The 27694-nt window shown below is 50.1% G+C and overlaps 1 long non-coding RNA gene across 1 annotated transcript in view; it reads right to left on the reverse strand.

The window, feature by feature from the left end:
- Positions 1 to 27694, reverse strand: part of LOC140417813 (uncharacterized) — a 92463-nt gene that overhangs the window by 55465 nt on the left and 9304 nt on the right. The window contains exons 2-3 of the long non-coding RNA XR_011944785.1: positions 20598 to 20741; positions 20421 to 20476 (exon numbers count right to left, since the gene is read on the reverse strand). This is a non-coding gene — a long non-coding RNA (uncharacterized lncRNA). The remainder of the gene's footprint in view (positions 1 to 20420; positions 20477 to 20597; positions 20742 to 27694) is intronic.

A 27694-nucleotide genomic window follows, 5' to 3' on the forward strand; every position in this document is an offset into this window, starting at 1 on the left:
AAATTCTACGTCTAAGCTACTTCTACAACTAACAGGCCTATACTTAACTTCGGACTGGCCCACCAGGTCAGGGAACAAATGGCCTTTCGTTCGGGTTCTGAGTCTGCGGGATTCGAAGTTGGTACGGATTGGTAGCTAGGAGCGCCTATCTCGTAGCGAGCGTTGAATTAAGACTTACTTCTGTCGGCGGTCACTGCACCGGTGACGGTCAATGTTGGTTCGTGTTGCTGGGTGACCTGGGCAGGACGAAGAGAGAGAGAGTGATTTGAACTTGGGGCTCAACTCTTATAGTCCCCAGGGGCTTCCCACCTTTCGGGACGGCCCCTGTACCTGGTCCCAAGTGACTTTGTCCCGATCACTTGGTTCGATTTCTCCAATACTGGAGCGGTTCCCTGATCGATGGGAGGTCTTGAGGTGTTTGTTCACCTCCTTTGTGTTGTCTCCTGCTGGCGCCGGGGAGTCTGGCTTTGCTTTGTGTGTCCCAAATGTTACTTATTGTTCCCAGGGATTGCTCATCAGTATGTAGATGGTTGCTACATTGTTATGGTGATGGTCGCTGGTATCGATGTTGTCTGGCTTTTTGCCGAGTTAAATACACAGCAAACCTGCACCTGCTGGTTTCTGTCTGTGTTGGCTGACTTTCCCATCAGCCTTTGCCGTTCGCCATTTTAAATCGGGAGCTGGCCAATTTAGGTGGCTACAAGACCCACTCTCCGCACTGAAATCTGCTGTACATACGCACTCTCGTCACTGAAACCTGCTGTACAGACCCACTCTCGTCACTAAAATCTGCTGTACAGACCCGCTCTCCTCTCTCTGAATTCTGCTGTACAGACCCACTCTCCTCACTGAAATCTGCTGGACAGACCCACTCCCCTCACTGAAATCTGCTGTACAGACCCACTCCCCTCACTGAAATCTGCTGTACAGACCCACTCTCCTCCCTGAAATCTGCTGTACAGACCCACTCTCCTCTCTGAAATATGCTGGACAGACCCACTCGCCTCACTGAAATCTGCTGCACAGACCCACTCTCCTCACTGAAATATGCTGTACAGACCCACTCTCCTCTCTCTGAAATCCACTGTCCAGACCTTCTCTCCTCTCTGAAATCTGCGGTACAGATCCATCTCCTCACTGAAATCTGCTGTACAGACCCACTCTCCTCTCTCTGAAATCCGCTATAGCGACCTTCTCTCCTCTCTGAAATCTGCTGGACAGACCCACTCTCCTCTCTCTGAAATCCGCTATAGCGACCTTCTCTCCTCTCTGAAATCTGCTGCACAGACCCGCTCTCCTCACTGAAATCTGCTGTACAAACCCACTCTCCTCACTGAAATCTGCTGTACAGACCCACTCTCCTCACTGAAATCTGCTGTACAGACCCACTCTCCTCTCTGAAATCTGCTGTACAGACCCACGCTCCTCACTGAAATCTGCTGTACAGACCCACTCTCCTCTCTCTGAAATCCGCTATAGCGACCATCTCTCCTCTCTGAAATATGCTGCACAGACCCACTGTCCTCTCTCTGAAATCCGTTATAGCGACCTTCTCTCCTCTCTGAAATCTGCTGCACAGACCCACTCTCCTCACTGAAATCTGCTGTACAGACCCACTCTCCTCACTGAAATCTGCTGTACAGACCCACTCTCCTCACTGAAATCTGCTGTACAGACCCACTCTCCTCTCTGAAATCTGCTGTACAGACCCACGCTCCTCACTGAAATCTGCTGTACAGACCCACTCTCCTCACTGAAATCTGCTGTACAGACCCACTCTCCTCACTGAAATCTGCTGTACAGACCCACTCTCCTCTCTGAAATCTGCTGTACAAACCCACTCTCCTCACTGAAATCTGCTGTACAGACCCACTCTCCTCACTGAAATCTGCTGTACAGACCCACTCTCCTCTCTGAAATCTGCTGTACAGACCCACGCTCCTCACTGAAATCTGCTGTACAGACCCACTCTCCTCTCTCTGAAATCCGCTATAGCGACCTTCTCTCCTCTCTGAAATATGCTGCACAGACCCACTGTCCTCTCTCTGAAATCCGCTATAGCGACCTTCTCTCCTCTCTGAAATCTGCTGCACAGACCCACTCTCCTCACTGAAATCTGCTGCACAGACCCACTCTCTTCACTGAAATCAGCTGTACAGACCCACTCTCCTCACTGAAATCTGCTGTACAGACCCACTCTCCTCACTGAACTCTGCTGTACAGACCCACTCTCCTCACTGAAATCTGCTGTACAGACCCGCTGTCCTCTCTCTGAGATCTGCTGTACAGACCCACACTCCTCTCTGAAATATGCTGCACAGACCCACTCCACTCACTGAAATCTGCTGTACAGACCCACTCTCCTCACTGAAATATGCTGGACAGACCCACTCTCCTCTCTGAAATCAGCTATGGCGACCTTCTCTCCTCTCTGAAATCTGCTGCACAGACCCGCTCTCCTCACTGAAATCTGCGGTACAGACCCACTCTCCTCACTGAAATCTGCTGTACAGACCCACTCTCCTCACTGAAATCTGCTGTACAGACCCACTCTCCTCTCTGAAATCAGCTGTACAAACCCACTCTCCTCACTGAAATATGCTGCACAGACCCACTCTCCTCACTGAAATCTGCTGTACAGACCCACTCTCCTCACTGAAATCTGCTATACAGACCCATTCTCCTCACTGAAATCTGCTGTACAGACCCACTCTCCTCACTGAAATCTGCTGTACAGACCCACTCTCCTCACTGAAATCTGCTGCACAGACCCACTCTCCTCACTGAAATCTGCTGTACAGACCCGCTGTCCTCTCTCTGAGATCTGCTGTACAGACCCACTCTCCTCACTGAAATCTGCTGTACAGACCCGCTGTCCTCTCTCTGAGATCTGCTGTACAGACCCACTCTCCTCACTGAAATCTGCTGGACAGAGCCACTCTCCGCTCTCTGAAATCCGCTATAGCGACCTTCTCTCCTCTCTGAAATCTGCTGCACAGACCCACTCTCCTCACTGAAATCTGCTGCACAGACCCACTCTCTTCACTGAAATCAGCTGTACAGACCCACTCTCCTCACTGAAATCTGCTGTACAGACCCACTCTCCTCACTGAAATATGCTGCACAGACCCACTCTGCTCTCTGAAATCAGCTGTACAGACCCACTCTCCTCTCTGAAATCTGCTGTACAGACCCGCTCTCCTCACTGAAATCTGCGGTACAGACCCACTCTCCTCACTGAAATATGCTGCACAGACCCACTCTCCTCACTGAAATCTGCTGTACAGACCCACTCTGCTCTCTGAAATCAGCTGTACAGACCCACTCTCCTCTCTGAAATCTGCTGTACAGACCCACTCTCCTCACTGAAATCTGCTGTACAGACCCACTCTCCTCACTGAAATCTGCTGTACAGACCCACTCTCCTCACTGAAATCTGCTGTACAGACCCACTCTCCTCACTGAAATCTGCTGTACAGACCCACTCTCCTCACTGAAATCTGCTGTACAGACCCACTCTCCTCACTGAAATCTGCTGCACAGACCCACTCTCCTCACTGAAATCTGCTGTACAGACCCACTCTCCTCACTGAAATCTGCTGTACAGACCCACTCTCCTCACTGAAATCCGCTGTACAGACCCACTCTCCTCACTGAAATCTGCTGTACAGACCCGCTGTCCTCTCTCTGAGATCTGCTGTACAGACCCACTTTCCTCACTGAAATCTGCTGTACAGACCCATTCTCCTCACTGAAATCTGCTGTACAGACCCACTCTCCTCACTGAAATCTGCTGTACAGACCCACTCTCCTCACTGAAATCTGATGTACAGACCCGCTCTCCTCACTGAAATCTGCTGTACAGACCCACTCTCCTCGCTCTGAAATCCGCTGTAGCGACCCTCTCGCCTCTCTGAAATATGCTGGACAGACCCACTCTCCTCACTGAAATCTGCTGTACAGACCCACTCTCCTCCCTGAAATCTGCTGTACAGACCCACTCTCCTCACTGAAATCTGCTATACAGACCCGCTCTCCTCACTGAAATCTGCTGTACAGACCCACTCTCCTCACTGAAATCTGCTGTACACACCCACTCCCCTCACTGAAATCTGCTGTACACACCCACTCTCCTCACTGAAATCTGCTGTACAGACCCACTCTCCTCACTGAAACCTGCTGTACAGACCCATTCTCCTCACTGAAATCTGCTGTCCACACCCACTCTCCTCACTGAAATCTGCTGTACAGACCCACTCTCCTCACTGAAATCTGCTGTACAGACCCACTCCCCTCTCCCTGAAATCTGCTGTACAGCCAGCGGGAGATAGAGGAGCAGATAGGTAGACAAATTTTGGAAAAGAGTAAAAACAACAGGGTTGTGATGTTGGGAGACTTCAACTTTCCCAATATTGACTGGGACTCACTTAGTACCAGGGGCTTAGACGGGGCAGAGTTTGTAAGGAGCATCCAGGAGGGCTTCTTAAAACAATATGTCGAAAGTCCAACTAGGGAAGGGGCGGTCCTTTACCTGGTATTGGGGAATGAGCCCGGCCAGGTGGTAGAAGTTTCAGTAGGGGAGCATTTCGGGAACAGTGACCACAATTCAGGAAGTTTTAAAGTGCTGGTGGACAAGGATAACAGTGGTCGTAGGGTGAATGTGCTAAATTTGGGGAAGGCTAATTATAACAATATTAGGCGGGAACTGAAGAACCTAGATTGGGGGCAGATGTTTGAGGGCAAATCAACATCTGACATGTGGGAGGCTTTCAAGTGTCAGTTGAAAGGAATTCAGGACCAGCATGTTCCTGTGAGGAAGAAGGATAAATACGGCAATTTTCGGGAACCTTGGATAACGAGAGATATTGTAGGCCTCGTCAAAAAGAAAAAGGAGGCATTTGTCAGGGCTAAAAGGCTGGGAACAGACGAAACATGTGTGGAATATACGGAAAGTAGGAAGGAACTTAAGCAAGGTGTCAGGAGGGCTAGAAGGGGTCACGAAAAGTCATTGGCAAATAGGGTTAAGGAAAATCCCAAGGCTTTTTACACGTACATAAAAAGCAAGAGGGCAGCCAGGGAAAGGGTTGGCCTACTGAAGGATAGGCAAGGGAATCTATGTGTGGAGCCAGAGGAAATGGGCGAGGTACGAAATGAATACTTTGCATCAGTATTCACCAAAGAGAAGGAATTGGTAGATGTTGAGTCTGGAGAAGGGTGTGTAGATAGCCTGGGTCACATTGAGATCCAAAAAGACGAGGTGTTGGGCGTCTTAAAAAATATTAAGGTAGATAAGTCCCCAGGGCCTGATGGGATCTACCCCAGAATACTGAAGGAGGCTGGAGAGGAAATTGCTGAGGCCTTGACAGAAATCTTTGGATCCTCACTGTCTTCAGGTGATGTCCCGGGGGACTGGAGAATAGCCAATGTTGTTCCTCTGTTTAAGAAGGGTAGCAAGGATAATCCAGGGAACTACAGGTCGGTGAGCCTTACTTCAGTGGTAGGGAATTACTGGAGAGAATTCTTCGAGACAGGATCTACTCCCATTTGGAAGCAAATGGACGTATTAGTGAGAGGCAGCATGGTTTTGTGAAGGGGAGGTCGTGTCTCACTAACTTGATAGAGTTTTTCGAGGAGGTCACAAAGATGATTGATGCAGGTAGGGCAGTGGATGTTGTCTATATGGACTTCAGTAAGGCCTTTGACAAGGTCCCTCATGGTAGACTAGTACAAAAGGTGAATTCACACGGGATCGGGGTTGAGCTGGCAAGGTGGATACAGAACTGGCTAGGTCATAGAAGGCAGAGAGTAGCAATGGAAGGATGCTTTTCTAATTGGAGGGCTGTGACCAGTGGTGTTCCGCAGGGATCAGTGCTGGGACCTTTGCTGTTTGTAGTATATATAAATGATTTGGAGGAAAATGTAACTGGTCTGATTAGTAAGTTTGCAGACGACACGAAGGTTAGTGGAATTGCGGAGAACGATGAGGACTGTCAGAGGATACAGCAGGATTTAGATTGTTTGGTGACTTGGGCGGAGAGATAGAAGATGGAGTTTAATCCGGACAAATGTGAGGTAATGCATTTTGGAAGGTCGAATGCAGGTAGGGAATATACAGTGAATGGTAGAACCCTCAAGAGCATTGAAAGTCAGAGAGATCTAGGAGTACAGGTCCACAGGTCACTGAAATGGGCAACACAGGTGGAGAAGGTAGTCAAGAAGGCATACGGCATGCTTGCCTTCATTGGCCGGGGCATTGAGTATAAGAATTGGCAAGTCATGTTGCAGCTGTAAAGAACCTTAGTTAGGCCACACTGAGAGTATAGTGTTCAATTCTGGTCGCCACACTACCAGAAGGATGTGGAGGCTTTAGAGAGGGTGCAGAAGAGATTTACCAGAATGTTGCCTGGTATGGAGGGCATTAGCTATGAGGAGCGGTTGAATAAACTTGGTTTGTTCTCACTGGAACGACGGAGGTTGAGGGGCGACCTGATAGAGGTCTACAAAATTATGAGGGGCATAGACAGAGTGGATAGTCAGAGGCTTTTCCCCAGGGTAGAGGGGTCAATTACTAGGGGGCATAGGTTTAAGGTGAGAGGGGCAAGGTTTAGAGTAGATGTACGAGGCAAGTTTTTTACACAGAGGGTAGTGGGTGCCTGGAACTCGCTACCGGAGGAGGTGGTGGAAGCAGGGACGATAGTGACATTTAAGGGGCATCTTGACAAATACATGAATAGGATGGGAATAGAGGGATAGCGACCCAGGAAGTGTAGAAGATTGTAGTTTAGTCGGGCAGCATGGTCGGCACGGGCTTGGAGGGCCGAAGGGCCTGTTCCTGTGCTGTACAGTTCTTTGTTCTTTGTTCACTCTCCTCACTGAAATCTGCTGTGCAAATCCCCTCACCTCTCTGAAATCTGCTGTACAGACCCACTCTCCTCTCTGAAACCTGCTGTACAGACCCAGTCTCGTCACTAAAACCTGCTGTACAGACCCACTCTCCTCTCTGTAATCTGCTGTACAGACCCGCTCTCCTCTCTCTGAATTCTGCTGTACAGACCCACTCTCTTCTCTGTAATCTGCTGTACAGACCCGCTCACCTCTCTCTGAATTCTGCTGTACAGACGCACTCTCCTCACTGAAATCTGCTATACAGACCCGCTCTCCTCACTGAAATCTGCTGTACAGACCCACTCTCCTCACTGAAATCTGCTGTACACACCCACTCCCCTCACTGAAATCTGCTGTACACACCCACTCTCCTCACTGAAATCTGCTGTACACAACCACTCTCCTCACTGAAATCTGCTGTACAGACCCACTCTCCTCACTGAAATCTGCTGTCCACACCCACTCTCCTCACTGAAATCTGCTGTACAGACCCACTCTCCTCACTGAAACCTGCTGTACAGACCCACTCTCCTCTCTAAAATCTGCTGTACAGACCCACTCTCCTCACTCTGAAATCTGCTGTACACACCCACTCTACTTTCTGAATCCTGCTGTGCAGACCCACTCTCCTCCCTGAAATCTGCTGTGCAGACCCGCTCTCCTCTCTTAAATCCACTGTACAGACCCTCTCTCCTCACCGAAATCTGCAGTACAAACCCACTCTCCTCGCTGAAATCCACTGTACAGACCCACTCTCCTCACTGAAATCTGCTGTACGGACCCACTCCCCTCACTGAAATCTGCTGTACAAACCCAGCCTCCTCTCTGAAATCTGCTCTACAGACCCACTCTCCTCACTGAAATCTGCTGTACAGACCCTTGAACGTTATTTACGACCCTGCTCTCAATCCTTTAGCCTTTCCCTTTACTGCCGCTTACTCATCATTGTCCGCTCACTCCTTATACACCTTTCTCCCTGTTTACTTCTCCTTTGAATGAGCCTCTCTTATCTTTAAAGTTTCACTCTTTATATCTCCTCTCTCCTCGCTGGAGTCCATGCAAAATCTTGGGGCTGTATGTCCGAGTAAATCATTAGTTTTGGAACGAGTAGTCATCACATACTAGGATTCCCAAAGTTTGTTCCGGGGAGGGCATTGGGAAATGCTAATTACATTCTTCCAAACCCAGGAGAAATGCACGGATTGGTTTTCACCCCTCAAGGTTTTGTGGAGCAGCGGTATATTGTGGCCACCCTCGGACGGAAACAAACTCAGAGCTAATTGGCTGCCAGACCAACTTCTGAACTAATTGATTCTCTGCTCTTTCCAAACGGGATTTACTCTGGATTCCGACCTGCTGCATTCAACTGTCCAGTAACATTGAAATGGGCTGTTAAATATTACCACTACCCAAGGTGTAGGGATGAAAGGAAAAAGTAGTCACATTGCACAGCAATCATCCGATTCTCTGAGATAATTCCACACGCACAGCACATTGCTGTCTTGTGAACAGAACTACTTTTGGATGCAGCTGAGGTTTTGTTTGACTTTTTCATAACTTGATTTGATTTGATTTATTGTCACGTGCACCGAAGTACAGTGAAAAGTCTTTTTCTGCGGCCGAGTGAACGTACACAGTACGTTCACAGTGGGCAGCACGGTAGCACAGTGGTTAGCACAGTTGCTTCACAGCTCCAGGGTCCCAGGTTCGATTCCCGGCTTAGGTCACTTTCTGTGCGGAGTCTGCATGTTCTCCCTGTGTCTGCGTGGGTTTCCTCCAGGTGCTCCGGTTTCCTCCCACAGTCCAAAAGGTGCGCAGGTTTGGTGGATTAGCCATGCTAAATTGCCCTTAGTGTCCAAAAAAGATTGGGTGGGGTTACGGTGGAGGTGTGGGCTGGAGTAGGGTGCTCTTTCCAAGGGCCGGTGCAGACTCGCTTGGCTGAATGGCCTCCTTCTGCACTGTAAATTCTATGTTTCTATGATTCTATGAGCACGTGCATAGTAGACAAAAAGAATAATCAACAGAGAACATTGTCAAATGGTACATCAATAAACAGTGATTGGTTACAGTGCTGAACAAGGGGCCAAACAAAGAAATAAATGAGCAAGAGCAGAATAGGGCGTCGTGAATAGTGATCTTACAGGGAACAGATCAGTCCGAGAGGAGTCGCTGAGCAGTCTTGTAGCTGTGGGGAAGAAGCTGTTCCTATGTGTGGATATGCGGATCTTCAGACTTCTGTACCTTCTGCCTGATGGAAGGGTCTGTAAGAAGGCAATGCCTGGCTGGGAGGGGTCTCTGATAATGCTGCCTGCCTTCCTGAGGCAGCGGGAGGTGTATACAGAATCAATGTGAGGGTGGCAAGCTTGTGTGATGCGTTGGGCTGAGTTCACCACACTCTGCAGTTTCTTGCGATCTTGGACCGAGCAGTTGCCATACCAGGCTGTGATGCAGCCAGATAGGATGTTCTCTATGGCACATCTGTAGAAGTTTGTGAGAGTCGATGCAGACATGCCGAATTTCTTTAGCTTCCGTAGGAAGTAGACGTTGCTGGGCTTTCTTGACTTGCATCAACGCGAGTGGACGAGGACACTGTTGGTGATGGTGACCCTCAGGAACTTAAAGCTATCGACCATCTCCACTTCGGAGCCTTTGATGCAGATGGGAGTGCATGTCATGCTATGCTTCCTGAAGTCGATGATCAGTTCCTTGGTCTTTCCGACATTGAGAGAGAGGTTGTTTTCGGTACACCATGCAACCAAGTGATTTATCTCCCTCCTGTAGTCTGATTCGTCGTTGTTTGAGATACGGCCCATCAGTCGTATCATCCGCAAACTTATAGATTGAGTTGGAGTTAAATCTTGCCACACAGTCATGTGTGAATAGGGAGTACAGTAGAGGACTGAGCACGCATCCTTGCAGGGTCCCGGTGCTGAGGACTATTGTGGAGGAGGTGCTGTTGCCTATCCTGACAGATTGCGGTATGTTGGTGAGGAAGTCAAGGAACCAGCTGCACATGGAGGGGTCAAGTCCAAGATTGCAGAGTTTGGTTATTAGTTTTGTCAGGATAATGGTGTTGAAGGCGGAGCTGTAGTCTATGAACAGCCGTCTTACATAGGTGTCCTTGTTGTCGAGGTGTTCGAGTGTTGATTGTAGAGCCAGGGAGATAGCATCTGCTGTGGATCGGTTGTGGCGATAGGCAAACTGCAATGGATCGAGACCGTCTGGGAGGCTGGCAGTGATCTGACTCATGACTAGCCACTCGAAGCATTTCATGATAACAGACGACAGGGCCACCGGTCGGTAGTCGTTGAGGCAGGCTACCTTGTTCTTCTTTGGTACTGGAATTATGGTGGTCTTCTTGAAGGAGGTGGGGACCACAGAGCGGAGGAGTGAGGAGTTGAAGATATCTGCGAATACACTCGCCAGCTGGTCTGCGCAGGCTCTGAGTGCTCGTCCAGGGACTCCGTCGGGGCCCTGGAGCATTTTTTGTAAATTTTGATATTTAAAACTTGTCATTTTAGTCAAATCGGTGGAGCAGAGATTGGGAAGAAAGATATCATGTAATTTAGACATATTTGAACAGATGGTCATTGCCAGATTTTTTATTGTTGTATTAATACCCGATTTAATTTCATGCACGTGGCAATTAATATTTGTCTTTGGATTCGCAGCACTGTATTTAGTACAACAGGGTGACACAGTGGTGCAATGGTTAGCACTGCTGTCTCACAGCTCCAGGGACCCGGGTTCAATTCCAGCCTCAGGTGACTGTGTGGAGCTTGTGCTTTCTCCCTTTGTCTGTGTGGGTTTCCTCTGAGTGCTCCGGTTTCTTCTCACAGTCCAAAGATGTGCAGGTTAGGTAGATTGGCCATGATAAATTGCCCCTTAGTGTCAAAAAGGTTAGGTGGGGATAGGGTGGAGGTGTGGATGCTCTTTCTAAGGGCCGGTGCAGACTCAATGGCCAAACTGCCTCCTTCTGTACTGTCGGGATTCTATGACTTTTCACTGTGGAAATAATTGGTCACAAAATGAAATGAAATGAAAATCGCTTATTGTCACAAGTAGGCTTCAAATGAAGTTACTGTGAAAAGCCCATAGTCACCACATTCCAGCGCCTGTTCGGGGACGCTGTTACGGGAGTTGAACCATGCTGCTGGCCTGCCTTGGTCTGCTTTCAAAGCCAGCAATTTAGCCCTGTGCTAAACAGTCCCTACAAGGACAAGAATGTGCTGATGTTAGAGGCACTGATTAAATGTGGGAAACTCCCTGATGTTAGTCTGGTTTACTTAATTGTGAAATATACTTACAGTGCATTACTTTCTACAGCCACCACTCCTTGCTTAAGCCTCGTTCTTTACAGCATGGATCCATTTGCTGAAAGCACATTTTTTACATCTTTGTTGAATTTTGCAGACTCCACCTCCGATTGTCTAACATGTTGGGATGTGGGTTGTTTTGTCTCTGTATCTGAGTGTCACTGGCTCCACAATATAACGCAAATGTCTCCTCGCAACCTCTTCCCCTTTTCTGCCGCTTGTACGGGATTCTCCATCGGCAGGGTCCTCCGCTTTGCTGGCAGCGCACTCACGCCCGCAGATTTCCAGATGGCTTGCGGATGGCCACAATGGGAAACCCCATTGGCTGGCTGCCAGGACAGAGGATCCCGCTGTCGGCGCGAGCATGCTGAGTCGGAAAATGGGTCTAGCGGGATGGAGAATCCCACCTGAATGTCGCACAGTCACGGCTGGAGCACACGAGCACACTTCTCGTGGCACGCCAGTGTGCCACCGCACACAGTAGAAAACCATTGTGCCAAATGTTGCGAGAGAGCCATAATGGGATATGTGCCGGGGAGATCTCGGTTTGAGACTTCCCCGCCAGTGACATGATCAGGGCCTGAAAGGACATGAACCTGATTTCCATGAAGTAAAAATAAATTGAAAGTCATTAAAAGGCTTTATTTTTTTTAAAAATCATTTAAGGGGCGTGGACATCGCCAGCTAGACCTTCATTTATTGCCCATCTCTATTTGCCTTTGAGAAGATGGTGGTGAGTTGCCCTCTTGAACTGCTGTAGTACATGAGGTGTAGGCACACCTGCAGTGCTGTTAGGGAGGGAGTTGCAGGAATTTGACCCAACGACAGTGAAGGAACGGCAATATATTTCCAAGTCGGGGAGGTGAGTGAATTGGAGGGGAACGTCCAGGTGCTGGGGTTCCCAAGTATCTTCTGCTCTTGTATTTCTAGATGGTAGTGGTTGTGGGTTTGGAAGATGCTGCCGAAGGAACCTTGCTGAGTTCCTGCAGTGCATCTTGTAGATTGTACACATGGCTGCCACTGTTCGTCGGTGGTGGAGGGTTTGAATGTTTGTGGAAGGGGAAACAATCAAGCGGGCTGCTTTGTCCTGGATAGTGTTGAACTTCTCGAGTGTTGTTGGAGCTGCACTCATCCAGGCAAGTAGAGAGTATTCCATTACACTCCTGACTTGTGCCTTGGAGATGGTGGACAGGCTTTGGGGATTCAGGAAATGTGTTAGTCGCTGTAGGATTCCTAACTGACCTGTTCTGATACTAATATAGCTAGTCCAGTTCAGTTTCTGATCAATGGTAACCACCAGGATGTTGATTGTGGGGGATTCAGCGATGGTAATGCCATTGAATATCAAGAGGCAATGGTTAGATCCTCTCTTGTCGGAGATGGTCATTGCCTGGCATGAATGTAACTTGCCACTTGTCAACCCAAGCCTTGATATTTTCCAGGTCTTGCTGCATTTTAACATGAACTGCTTCATTATCTGAGGAGTCGTGAATGGTGCTGAACATTGTGCAGTCATCTGCGAACATTCCCACTTCTGACCTTGTTATGGAAGGGAGGTCATTGATGAAGCAGTTGAAGATGGTTGGACCTAGGACACTACCCTGAACAACTCTTCAGTGATGTTCTGGAGCAGAGATGATTGACCTCCAACCACCACAACTATCTTCCTTTGTGCCAGGTATGACTCCAACCAGCGGAGAGTTTTCTCCCTGATTCCCATTGACTCCAGTTTTGCTGAGGTTCCTTGATTCCATACTCGGTCAAAAGCTGCCTTGATGTCAAGGATGGTCACTCTCATTTCACCTCTGGCATTCAGCTTTTTTGTACATGTTTTAACCAAGGTAATGAGTTCAGGAGCTGAGTGACCCCGGCAGAACCCAAACTGAGCCTCTGTGAGCAGGTTATTGCTGAGTAAGTGCCGCTTGAAAGCACTGTTGATGACTCCTTCCATCACTTTGCTGTGATGGAGAGTAAACTGATAGGGTGGTAATTGGCTGGGTTGGATTTGTCCCGTTTCTTGTTACAGGACACACCTGGGACATTTTCCACATTTCCGGGTAGATGCCCGTGTTGTAGCTGTACTGGAACAGCTTGGCTTGGGCCCTTTCTGGAGCGCTTTTGCCAGAATATTTTCAGGACCCATAGCCTTTGCAGTATCTAGTTCCTTCAACCGTTTTTTGATATTGCATGGAGTGAATCATATTGGCTGAAGACTGACATCTGTGAAGCTGGGGACTTCTGGAGGAGACCGAGATGGATCGTCCACTCGGCACTTCAGGCTGAAGATTGTTGCGAATGCTTCAGCCTTGTATTTTGTACATATGTGCTGGGCTCCTCCATCATTGAGGATGGGGATATTTGTGGAGCCTCCTCCTCCTTTAGTGAGTTGTTTAATTGTCCACCACCATTCACAGCTGAATGTGTCAGGGCTGCAGAGCTTAGATCTGATGCGTTGATTGTGGAATCACTTAGCTCTGTCTATTACTTGCTGCTTATGCTGTTTGGCACTCAAGTAGTCCTCTGTTGTAGCTTCAACAGATTGACACCTCGGCCGCGATTCTCCCTTCTGGGGACTAAGTCCCCACGCCAGCGGGAGAACCGGCGCCAACCACTCCGGCACCAATAGCCCCCGAAAGTGCAGAATTCTCCGCATTTCCGGGGGCTAGGTGGACGCCAGAGGGGTTGGCGCCGCTTCAGCTGGCGCCGAAGGGACAGCACTAGTTCACGCATGTGCAGACCAGCCGGCGGATTTTGGTGCATGCCATTTAGGAGGTTCTCTTCTCTGCACCGGCCATTGCGGAGCCCTACAGGGGCCGGTGCGGAAGAAAGGAGTGCCCCCACGGAACAAGCCCACCCGCAGATCGGTGGGCCCCGATCGCAGGCCAGGCCACCGTGGGGGCCTCCCCTGGGGTCCGATCCCCCAGCGCCCCCACCGAGGACTACCCACACATACTCACCTGCCAGGTCCTGCCGTTGCGTGAATTCAGTGGTTTACACTGGCAGGACTGGCCAAAGATGGACAGCCGTTCGGCCCATCAGGGCCAGGAGAATCACCGGGGGGGGGGGGGGCGCTGCCAATGGCCCCCGACCGGTATGGTGGCAATCCCGCCCCCGCCCGAAAAACGGCGCCGGAGAATACGCCTCTCATTTTCAGGTATGGCTGATGTTGCTCCTGGCATGCCTTCCTGCACTCTTCATTGAACCAGGCTTGATCCCCTGGCTTGGTGGTTATGGTAGAGTGGGGGATATGCCAGGTCACGAGGTTGCGGATTGTGGTCGAGTACAATTCTGTTGCTGCTGATGGTCCACAGCACCTCATGGATATCCAGTCTTGAGTTGCTAGATCGGTTTGAAGTCTATTCCATTTAGCACGGTGGTAGTGCCACACAACACGATGGAGGATATCCTCAATGTGAAGATGGGACTTTGTCGCCACAAGGACTGTGCGGTGGTCACTTCTACCGATACTGTCATGAACAGTTGCATCTGCAGCAGGCAGATCGAGGAGGATGAGGTCTTATTGGTACCCTCACCACCTGCTGCAGTCTGGCAGCTATGTCATTAGAACTCGGCCAGCTTGGTCTGTGATGTTACTACCGAGTCACCCTTGGTGATGGACATTGAAATCCCCCACCCTTTATATAATCTGCACCGTTGCTACCCCCAAAGCTTCCTCCAAGTGGTGTTCAACATGGAGGAGGACTGATTCATCAGCTGATGGTGGACAGTATGTGGTAACCAGCAGGAGGTTTCCTTGCCTGTGTTTAACCTGAAGCTATGGGACTTGGTGGGATCCAGAGACTACGCTGGGGACACCCAGGGCAACTCCTTCCTGACTATATACCACTGTGCCGCCACCTCTGTGAGACAGGACATACCCAGGAATGGTGATAGTGGTGTCTAGGACATTGTCTGTAAGATATGATTCTGTGAGTATGAGTATGCCAGGCTGTTGCTTGACTAATCTGTGGGACAGGTCTCCCAGCTTTGGCACAAGCGCCCAGATGTTAGAAGGAGGATGTGCAGGTTTGACAAGGCTGGGTTTGCCAATGTTGTTACCGATGTCGGGTGGTTGGTCCGGTTTCATTCTTTTTGTGTGTTTTTGTAGCGATTGAATGCAACTGAGGAGCTTTCTAGGCCATTTAATAGTCAACCAGATGGCTGTGGGTCTGGAGTCAATTGTAGGCCAGACCAGGTAAGGGTGGTGGATTTCCTTCCCTAAGGACATTAGTGAACCAAATACGACAATGGTTTCATGGTCATCATTTGACTTTTAATTTGGATTCCAGATATTTTATTGAGTTTGAATTCCACACCTGTCTTGCTGGGATTCGAACTCAAGTCCCCAGATCATTACCCTGGATTTCTGGATTACTAGTCCAGCGACAGTACCACTATACCACTGCCTCCCCCTTAGTATCCAGGGATGTGTGGGTTAGGTGGGGTTGCAGGTGATAGTGTAGGAGCTTGGATAGGGTGCTCTTTCAGAAGGTCGAGCTGAAAGACCTCCTTCTGCACTGCAGGGATTTCATGATCCCCCGCAACCTTTCCATCAGCTCTGACCTACATTGGAGCGGCACGCTGCCACAGGGGCAGCACAGTGGCACAATGGTTAGCATTGCTGCCTCAGAGTGCCAGGGACTCGGGTTTAATTCCAGCCTCGGGTCACTGTCTGTGTGGAGTTTGTACATTCTCCCCATGTCTCTGTGGGTTTCCTCCGGGTGATCCGGTTTCCTCCCACAGTCCAAAGACATGCAGGTTAGATGGATTGGTCATGATAAATCGCCCATAATGTCCAAAGGTTAGGTGGGGTTATTGGAATGGGGTGGCGAAGTGGGCCTGGGTGTGGTGCTCTTTCAGAGGGTCGGTGTAAATCCGATGGGCCGAATGGCTTCCTTCTGCACTGTAGGGATTTTATGACTTCAGTTAGGCACCATGAAGAGAAATTGAATAGATATACACTGCAGTGAAATTTTCCCAAAATGTGCCTGTATGGTGCTGACTCCAAGGTACATTTTTAAATAATCAGTGTGATCTTTTATTGCAGATTTTATGATTACTAGTGAAACAACCAGATGGAATTCTTTGCTTAAATAGCTGCTCACTTCACTCTAATTGCAGTTAGAGGAGCTTGATGGTGACAGTTTTATTAATGATGCTGAAAGTGTTAGACAAACTATGAAAGATGGTGTTGGACTTCAGTTAGGCACCTTCATAGGTAGCTACTGTAATTGAGCAAATACCATCTGTATGAAAGTGAACGTATCTAGGAACGGTCACCAAAATTCACTCCGGTTATCCTCAGCAGTTTTGTACAAATTATTATGGTCAGTTCAAAATGGAATAAAGGCCCTATATCACCATTTCAACCTCAGATAAGAGGAGATGCCAGCCATGAATTACATAAATACTGTGCATTCATAGTTTGAGCGTGACTTTTTTTTCAGGAAATCCTCTGTAGAGGGACTCATGTAAGCAGCCTGACAGGAAGCTGACAATTAGTCATCCAAGAAGTATACTGAAAACTTAATTTAGCACCAACACTGATTCATGCTTCAGGAGATTTTGTTCCAAATGAGTAGTCTGCTAATTGTTTTGCAACATGGAACAGGTGTCAGCCATTCAGGCCGTTGAGTCTGCACTGCCAGCCAATTGAATCCTTGCTGATTCATACATCAAATCCATTTATCTGCATTTGCTTCATGTCTCAATTTCATTACATAACAAAAATACTTTGATCTGCATCTTGAAAACCCCAATTGTACCAGCATTCCCAAGCTTTTTAAGGAAGAGAACTCCAGTTTTCTACCATTATTTGATATTGTTATCTCTAATTATTTATGATGTGAGATGCCGGCGTTGGACTGGGGTGAGCACAGTAGGAAGTCTTACAACACCAGGTTAAAGTCCAACAGGTTTGTTTTGAAAATCACTAGCTTTCGGAGTAATGCTCCTTCCTCAGGTGATTCACCTGAGGAAGGAGCAGTGCTCCGGAAGCTAGTGATTCGAAACAAACCTGTTGGACTTTTACCTGATGTTGTAAGACGTCTTATTGTGCTCACCCCAGTCCAGCATTCACCTGAGGAAGGAGCAGTGCTCCAAAAGCTAGTGATTCGAAACAAACCTGTTGTACTTTAACCTGGTGTTGTAAGACTTCTTCCTCTAATTATTTAGTCAAAGTATGAACAAAAGTCATGGAAAGCTGTAAAACATCCAAATGGTCAGAAACACAGGAAGTAAAAAATAATGTGTATTCAATTAATCTGTGGTTCTTAGAATTGTTTGGAAGTTCTACTGGGTGCTTGGTGGCTTGTAATGAGTTACAACCTCTGGGACCCAGAGCTGATCCCACCCTGAATCGAGGATGAATTCCTTAAGTGAAAGAATTGAGAAGATCAGTCCAGCTGCTGTGGGGTAAAAGTCCAACAGCACACTGTTGTGAACTAAGTACATATTGGCAATCATCTTCTGTAAGACCACAATAAGGTTGGTGTAAGAAATGCTACACTGGTGCTTTGAGGATGCTCTTCTGAGATCGTAAAGCATATAGAGAACTTAACATTGCACATTTTTACTTTACCTGAGCTGGGGAGTGCAGGGGAGGGGTGCGCTGAACTGCAGAAAGTGCTTACCATGAACTAGGTGGAAGGAAGAATGTTTGTAATTTCTGATCATTGTTGCAGTTATATCCCCCACAATATGTCTCTTACATAAAATCATTCAAGTATTTTATAGCAGTTTTTCAGAGAGCTAACTGATGATAACTAATATTTGTGGTATTTTGTTCTCCAATATGACCAATGAATGTATGAGTTGAATTTACTAATCTGGTGTGTCATGGACAGTGGTTCCAACATATCAAATGATCCCCAGCAAAATAACACCTCTGCCAACTGGATTCTTTTGGTGGCCTTTTGCATCAGATCTGAAGCGAGTATTTTTAAACTCATGGGATTCAGTGACAATGTAGAATTTCAGTGGCAGTGTGGTGTGACCTGGGGAGTTCAAGCTGCTCAGCTCTTTCTGATCTTGGCTGATAATGTAACTTTCCCTGAAGACTGGGACGCTTGAGGTTAGGGCCAGCTCTAAAATTGAGTTCAGAAAATTATTTTAGCAAATAGCCATTTAGGTTTTGGGTAACGTAAATCACCAACATGAAAAGAGATCAGAGACAGGGCAGAGAAAAATAAGGAGAAAGGAAATGATTTATATAGGATGACTTCACATTTAGTTTTATTGCAGTTCACTCAAGATTGTCAATTAATAACAACAATTATTTGCAAAATGGTAATTTGCAGATTGAAGAATAAATCTTTAAGAATATATTTCTCAGAGGGGCAGCATAGTGGCACAGTGGTTAGCATTGCTACCTACGGCGCTGAGGACCTGGGTACGATTCCCAGCCCTGGGTAACTGTCCGTGTGGAGTTTGCACATTCGCCCCGTGTCTGCGTGGGTTTCGCCCTCACAACCCAAAAAGATGTGCAGGGTAGGTGGATTGGCCAAGCTAAATTGCCCCTTAATTCGAAAAAAAATAATTGGGTACTCTAAATATATTTTTTTAAATGAATATATTTCTCCGCATCTTCCTCATGCCTGCCATTTTAAAATATATCTTGCTTCCTCCCTTTACCTCCCCATTCTATGCACCATTCCCTAGCTGAAAGCGTGTCAATGGTTTATTAATTTACAAGATATGGGCGTCACAGGCTGGGCCTGCATTTAGTGCCCATCCTAAATTGCCCTTGAACTGACTAGCCAGTTCAGCCATTTCAGAGTCAACCACATTTTGCTGTAGGTCTGGACTCGCATGTAGGCCAGACCAGACAGAGATCCTTCCTTAATGAAATTTTACAACAATCGACAATGGTCATTATTAGACTTTTAAATCCTGATTTTTATTGAATTTAAATTCAATAATTTGCCATGGGGGGATTCAAACCCGGGTCCCTGGGTATGTCTGGACAGTTTTTTCTGCTAAATCCCCTTCTGATTCTCCTTGTGCAATAATTCTCTCTGATGGCATGGCTGAAATTGGGACTTTAGAATGGAAGAGTCGCTGGAATTAATTTACTCTCTGCCATGTTGTAAAGCCCAACGGCATATGAATGCACAGCAACACCTTTTAAATGTATTAATAATATCTAAAGTTATACGAAGTTAGTTAATCCAATGTGTGTTTGGATTATGATGTTTAATGGGACTTTAATATTCTACCAACAGTCATAAAACATCAGCACATAGAATCATGTTAACCCAGGTGGAGATGGGGGAGGGGTGTCAATGTTAATATAATTAATTGTCATAACACCAGTAGCTTCATTCGTTAGTCATCTTAAATATTAGACTTTAAAATGAGAAATCTGCTTTAAACTAAGAAAATTTTTTTCCAGTTTACTTTGTAAGAGGCAGTAATTATTTAGAACAAAAGCAGAGAATGCTGGAAAAACTCAGCAGATCTGGCAGCATCTGTAGGGCGAGAAAACAGAGTCCGTTTGGCTGTTTATCAGAGCTAAAGAAAGGGAGAAAGAGATGGAAATCCCATCGGGGAGGAAAACAGTTCTGTTCTTGTTTCAGATTCCAGCATTCACAGTACTTTGCTTATTTTAGTGTTTAGTTCTACCATTTCTCTTCCAGAAATGCATTCCTTGAAGAAGTACTGCTTTTCCTTCCGACATGATTTCCGTTTATCTCTTGCACCCTCTCTCTAATTCTGATGAAGTCCAAATGGACTCAAAGAATTAACTCTGTTTACTCTCCATACAGATGCTGCCGGACCTGCTGAGTTTCCCCAGCATTCTCCGTTCTTGTTTCAGATTCCAGCATCCAGTATTTTGCTTATTAATTATTTAGACAAAATACTGTATACATTATGGAAACATTTGTAGTGACCCCTGCTGGACAGAACCAGTAATTATATCTTCAGTATTCAAATCTCTTTCGATTAAGTGTGATGCATAGCAAATTAATAGACAAATTGTTTTAGTAAAGAGAAATCACTGAATTACATTCCAAAATTCTTGGCATGATGATGCATTAATGTAGAATAATAGTTTTCATTATGAAGCGATTATACTGTAAACTGAGATTTCCTGAAGGTATGAACATTCAGAAAACACAAGACTTGCAAGGTTTATGGAAATAAGATTAGTAGGCATAAAAGTCCAGTGAGGCTGCAACATAGGAAGCAAGAGAAAATATAAGCAGATGTAGGACTTACTACATTATTTTGCTTGTTTTGGGAAACCCATGCAGATTCTGGGAGTTTATGTTGTTCTATGAAAAAAATCAACAAAGTGTGTGTTACAATGTTTGTGGAACTCAATACTTGGCAGGTGTGACAACACTTGACACTTTATTTGAAGGCATTGAGTAGGTGGGACCATATTTGACATACCAAAAAGACACATAGGCATGCTGCAACTGAATTCGGACTACAAGGTTAATCAAAATATTAGGAATCCATCGTTGGGCTTCTTGTATATTTTCTGCCATGTGTCAATTTATCTATTGTGGAGTCATGACCAGGGGTAAAATCAAACTGAAAGGCATAAACAGAGAAAAATATAACATCAAGCTAAACAACAAAATAAACCATGAATTAAAGAAAACTGAGCAATAATATTTTGCACACTTTGAAGTAGAAAGATGTGTTCTAAAGCAAATTTTCCATGCACAACAGGATTCCATGAATAGCAATGAAATGAATGAATGACTAGTTTATCCGGTTTTGGTTGTGTCAATTGAGGAAACAATCATCAGCCAAGACACTAGAAGTATTTGCTGGTGTTGTGTGCTGGTCAGAGAGGGAGAGACAGAGAAAGACATATCAACAGAGCCTTAGTTCAACATCTCATCCAAGGAATAGCACAACCAACAATACAGCCAAAGTATTAAAGGTACGAATAAGTAAAACAAATGAATGTCAAATTGTTTCAATTTCTTGCATTAACAATTTGTTTGTCAGCTAAGAAATTCATTTCAAAATGATGTACCATGTTGCCACGAGAAGGTGATATGTCCAGGCTCCAATATGTGACTAAACAGATGGGAGACCAAATAGTCTTCATGGATGATTCTTAGAATGTACTTTTTAATTAGATCTTTTGGTGACAAAATGCATAATGTTTATCGCCGATAAAGGGATGAATATATAAACAGATGGCCCAAAACTCTTAAAATTAAGACGACTTTTGGTTCAGTGTATTCACTTATAGATTTATTCTGCATGTTCGAGTCTTTAAATTTCTGTGCAACAATATTGTGAAATTTTTCCCTTTGCTCTAACTCAACCCTGTTACATTTTAATGGTATACGGGAATACACCAACCGTGCCTCATTTTAAACAAAACATTGTAAATGAAGAACATACCAGTACGGAGAAATTAAATCATACCAAGTACAGTCAGTAGATGGCATCATCTGTACTTGAAACTGCATTTCAAACTTGTAATTTTGTTCTTTAAATAAAGTCTCAGTATAAGATAGGTTAGATCACTTATGTAGAAAATACAGCAGATATAATACATTCACAACATACACTAATAAGGATTTGACATCACTGTATTTTCCTTACATCGATGGTTTTTAACAGTGTTCAGCTTGCCCAATTATTTCAATCAGATTAATTGGGGAAACTCAGCCAAGTAGTTCTATTTCTGCTTTCTCACCACAGTTCGAAGTCCTCCTTAACAAAATAGATCAGGGGCGAGATTCTCCGACCCCCCGCCGGGTCGGAGAATGGCCGTTGGCCGCCGTGAATTCCGCCGCCGCCACCCGCCGAAGTCTCCGAAGGGAGAAAAGTCGGCGGGTCGTCAATGGCGCCGCAGACCTCGGAGAATGGCACGGGTGGGCGCAAGGCAATGGATTTTGGTCCTGCCGATATTCTCCCGGCCGGATGGGCCGAAGTCCCGTCGACGTGATGACGGGTCACGTCGGCGTAAATCAAACCTCCTTTTAATCGGCGTCAACCTGTGCTCAAGGATTACGCCGACCAGCGTGGAGGTGGGTGACGGCCTGGGGGGTTGGCCGCTGGACAGGCGATGCCGTGGCCGCAGTCTTAATGTGTGGGGGAGAGGTGTGTCTAGGGTTTTGTGTGTGTGTGTGCGCCGGGGGGGGTGGTTAGAGTGGGCTGGGCTCCGGGGGAGTGCCGAGAGGGGGGTCCGTGCCAGGGACGGGAGGATGAGTGCCGGGGAGGGGGATGGGCGGACGGGGTCCGTGCCGGGGAGGAGGATGGGGGGGTCCGTGCCGGGGAGGGGGATGGGGGGGGGTCCGTGCCGGGGAGGGGGTTGGGAGGGTCCATGCCGGGGAGGGGGATAGGGGTCCGTGTCGGGGAGGGGGATGGGGGGACGGGGTCCGTGCCGGGGAGGAGGATGGGGTCCATGCCGGGGAGGAGGATGGGGTGGTTCGTGCCGGGGAGGAGGATGGGGTCCGTGTCGGGGAGGAGGATGGGGGGGTCCGTGCCGGGGAGGGGGATTGGGGGGTCCGTTCCGGGGAGGGGGATGGGGGGTTCCGTGCCGGGGAGGGGGGGTGCGAGGGCAAGTGAGTTGGTCCACCTGGCCAGGTGCCAGCCTCCAACAGTTGGACCCATGCGGTCCATGCCACCTGGCTGGGGGGAGGAGGGGGTATGGGCAATGATGACATGTCGTCGTTCCCCCTCCCCCACCAGGCCGTCATGTTTTCCGATCATCCAGCGATGTTGGCCGCAGTGGCGGCAGCCGCTAATGTCCATGTTGCCCTGGATGAGGAGGAGGAGGAGGAGGAGGAGCGTGCCAGAGAGGCGGCGCAGGCTGCCGCAGAGGGGCAGGCGACAGCCGCCCAGGCTGGAGGGACACCTGACCGACAGGTAGAGGAGGGGGAGGAGGACGTCGCGGCCCCACGGCAACGGAGGCACCCGAGGGCGCTCCGTGTGTACCGGCCCCGGCAGTCATACCAGGACCTCACGGACCGGGAATGCAGGAGGAGACTCCGGATGAGGCGGGAAACCGTGGCACACATCTGCCACCTGCTGGCACATCTGTCACCGCGTGGCACTGGCGGGGGACACCCTCTCCCCATGTCCGTCAAGGTTACGGTGGCCCTGAACTTTTATGCAACGGGGTCATTCCAGGCACCGAGTGGGGACCTGTCCGGCATATCGCAGACATCGGTGCATCCGGGCAGTGACAGACGCCCTATATGCCATGGCGCACCGCTACATCCGCTTCCCTGTGGACCGGGCCAGCCAAGATGCCCGGGCCGTGGGCTTCTCTGCCGTGGCCGGGTTCCCCATGGTCCAGGGCGCGATTGATGGGATACACGTCGCCGTGCGGCCACCTGCAGATAACAGGGCCGTGTTCACCAATAGGAAGGGGACCTATTCGATGAACATACAGGTGGTCTGCGACCACCGCATGACGATCCTGCACGTCTGCGCCCGTTACCCGGGCAGTGTACACGACTCATACGTGATGTCGCGGTCATCCATCACCGGGATGTACGAGGGACGCCATCCCCGGCTGAGGGGCTGGTTGCTGGGCGACAGGGGCTACCCATTGCGATCGTGGCTGATGACGCCTGTACGGAGGCCACGCAATGAGGCGGAGAACCGCTACAATGATGCCCATGTAGCGACAAGGGGAGTGATAGAGAGGTGCTTTGGCGTGCTGAATATGCGTTTCAAGTGCCTGGACCGCTCTGGGGGCGCTCTCCAGTATCGGTCAGATAGGGTCGGCCGCATCATTGTGGTGTGCTGCGTCCTGCACAATATAGCCCAGCAGAGGGGCGATCTGCCGCAGGCAGAGGAGGGCGGAGTGGAGGAGCAGCAGGAAGAGGAGCAGTCCTCCCCAGATGAGGGGGATGGGGGCAATGGTCAGGGCAGACGGGGTAGTCACAGGCGGGTGGCTGTCCACCGTTACCGGCTGGCCCAGCGGGCACGGGACAGGCTGATAGACGCCCGCTTCACTGACTAGATGGGCGTGGGAATCAGGTAGTATGGCCACAGACCGCACACCATGGCAACAGCCGACCACCCACACCCCCCACCCATCCACCCACCCAGCACCCTCACCCCCCTCCCCAACCCCACCCACCCCACCCGCATGCACACCACCCTCCCATTGCCGATCCACCTGCGGCACAACGACCGGGCTCTCACAGTTGCTGGTGGATGCGTGTCTATTGCAGGCCATGGAGGATGATGACAACCCGCCCTGCGATGAGCTCCTGGCTCTACATCGTTGGACTATGTCTGACCCATGGCCACAGTACCACCATCCACCCGGACCATCCCTGCATGCGGCTGTGACACAGCAGCGCACGGTCCCGTCCTCTGCCCGGGGGGGATCATAGAATTTCATAGAATTTACAGTGCAGAAGGAGGCCATTCGGCCCATCGAGTCTGAACAGGCTCTTGGAAAGAGCACCCTACCCAAGCTCAGACCACCACCCTATCCCCATAACCCCATAACCCAGTAACTCCACCCAACACTAAGGGCAATTTTGGACACTAAGGGCAATTTAGCAAGGCCAATCCACCTAACCTGCACATCTTTGGACTGTGGGAGGAAACCGGAGCACCCGGAGGAAACCCACGCACACACGGGGAGGACGTGCAGACTCCGCACAGACAGTGACCCAAGCCGGGAATCGAACCTGGGACCCTGGAGCTGTGAAGCAATTGTGCTAACCACTATGCTACCGTGCTGCCCGATGTTGATGGCGCCCCAGGGGGAAGGGGGCAGACTCACCTGGGGCTGAGGTAAGACCACCCCTCACACACACACTTGTGCTCAACGTACATGACACCCCCGCACGCTTTGGACAGAGCACAAAGGCAGCTTCTGTAGGTGTAACATTGACTTTAATAACCAAAGGAGTTCATGCACGTGCCCTAGCCCCTAAAACTCATCTGTGCCCTGCACCCGTGCCAACTTACTCAGTGTCTAATTGTTTGGCCTTACGGGCCCTTTGACTACGTCTACGTGGTTCCCCAGATGGCACAGCAGAACTGGAGGTGGACTCCTGTGATTCCTGCCCTCTGACACGGGATCCCTTTGGCGGCCGTTTCCTGGGGCGTCCTGGCCTAGATGGGCCAGGCTGCGGCCCGGACGACTGGGATGGCGAGCTGCCAGCCTGTCCTGCCCGTTGCCCACCCGATGCACCTGGGACGGAAGGGGGGGAGTCCGAGGTGTCGCGGTGTTCCGGGACCTCCCCTACAGGGGGGCCCGGGACAGACCACAGTATCCCTCCTCCCTCGGGGTGCCCGATGGCCCCCAGGCTTCTACATGGGTGGGGGATGCGAACGGACTGGCCATCCGACGCCCCCCCCGACATCTGGCGCTGCCAGTCCTGGAGGCCCGTGCTGGTATCGACAGGGGTCTGCAGGTTTGCAGCCATGGAGCTCAGGGGATTGGCAAACCCTGTCTGTGACTGTGCGACGCCGGCTGGCACATGGCCAATGGCGCCGATGCCCTCAGCGATAGCCTGCTGAGACTGGGCCATGGCCTGCTGAGACTGGGCCATGGCCTGCTGAGACTGGGCCATGGCCTGCAGAGACTGGGCTATGGCCTGCTGAGACTGGGCCATGGCCTGCAGAGACTGGGCTATGGACTGCTGAGACTGGGCCATGGCGTTGAGCGCCTCTGCCATCTGGCGCTGGCACTGGCTCATGGCCTCCTGTGAGAGGGCAGCCATGTCCTGGGCCATAGACGCCGCCTGCATGGAAAGCCCCAGGCCTCGCAAACCGTTCCCCATGTCTGACACCGTCGCACCCATTGCCTCCACCGCGGACGCCACCCGTGCGGTGTCGGCCTGGGTGGCACACATGACCGGCACCACTCCCAGCTCCTGGACGCGGGTGGACTCCTCCACCTGCGACTGCAGCCGCCGCAAGCCGGCCGTCACCCTCTTCGCTCGTCTCCGGTTCGGTGGTTGCATCGGATCTATGGGTGGGTGTGGTAACTCCAGGAACCCGGGATCCATCTGGGCGGCAGATGTTCGCTTGGGCTGGGCTGCCCTCCGACCGCCCGGCCCCTCTGCTGCTCCTACCTCCACCTGCTGTACCAGGACGGCTGTGTTGTGCGCACCAGTGAGTGTACCAGACAGCTCATCACTAAAGTGCCCAACCGAGGTGAGTGTTTCTGCGATGGTGGAGGGTGTTGGTGACAGCAGTGGCGTTGTGTCATGCTCTGAGTCCCACTCTGAGTCCATGGCACTTTGGGGTGGGGGTTCGTCTCCACCCATCCACTCTGTGTCACTGTCCGGTATTTTGTTTTCCTGGGTAGTGGTGTCCTGGGCAGTGGTGTCCTGGCTCGGCTGTGACGGGGGCCTGTGGCTGCCCCTCTCGTCGCTGGGTGGCACACGCCTGCGTCGTCGCACCCGCACGAGACGGGGGCGTTGTCTCCCTGTTGCTCCAGGTCTCTCCGTCTCCAGTGATATCCAAGGGACATCCTGCGGGCGTCGCATGCCGGAGGGTCCGGGTCTCTCCGTCTCACGTGGCCTCCGAGGGGCATCCTGCGGGCGTCACATGCCGGAGGGTCCGGGTCTCTCCGTCTCCCGTGGCCTCCGAGGGGCATCCTGCGGGCGTCGCATGCCGGAGGGTCCGGGTCTCTCCGTCTCCCGTGGTCTCCGAGGGGCATCATGCCGGCGGTCTGCATCTGCGGGGATGGGTGCCTCGACGTTTGCTCCTGCGATACACAATGAAGCATGCATGGTTATACACGCAGGCAGTGATCTGGTGATATGGGGGAGGGGGATATAGGGGAGGGGGGATATGGGGACGGGCTGTCGGTGGCTCACTTGCTAGTACGCCCCCGACCTCTGCATCAGCAACCTCCCGGTCCTCAGGTCCGCCAGCCAGTTCCAGGGCCCTTTCCTCGTGTTCGGTCAGTGGCCTCTCATCAGCGGGGCCTCCTCCAGTCCTCACATGCTCCCTGGTGTTGTGTGGGCGTTTCTCCTGTGAGGGTGGGGGGTGGGGGGGGGGGGTGGCAGGGGTAAAAGGCAACAGTGTTAGGCAGGTATATGAATGCACGCCATCGGTTGCGCGTGTATTGCAGAGGTTAAGGTTAGGGCTGGATTCTCTTGGGGAAATGGGGGAAGGCGGATATGGGGGAGGGGGATATGGGGGAGGGGGGATATGGGGGATATGGGGGAGGGGGAATATGGGGGATATGGGGAGGGGGGATATGGGGAGGGGGGATATGGGGGAGGGGGGATATGGGGATATGGGGGAGGGGGGATATGGGGGAGGGGGATATGGGGAGGGGGGATATGGAGATATGGGAGAGGGGAGATATGGGTGAGGGGGGATATGGGGGAGGGGGGATATGGGGAGGGGGGATATGGGGAGGGGGGATATGGGGAGGGGGATATGGGGAGGGGGGATATGGGGAAGGGGGATATGGGGGAGGGGGATATGGGGGAGGGGGATATGGGGGAGGGGGGATATGGGGGAGGAGGGATATGGGGGAGGGAGGATATGGGGGATATGGGGGAGGGGTGATATGGGGGAGGGGG

Source organism: Scyliorhinus torazame, chromosome 1 (genome assembly GCF_047496885.1).
Source record: "Scyliorhinus torazame isolate Kashiwa2021f chromosome 1, sScyTor2.1, whole genome shotgun sequence".
NCBI classification, from domain to species: Eukaryota; Metazoa; Chordata; class Chondrichthyes; order Carcharhiniformes; family Scyliorhinidae; genus Scyliorhinus; species Scyliorhinus torazame.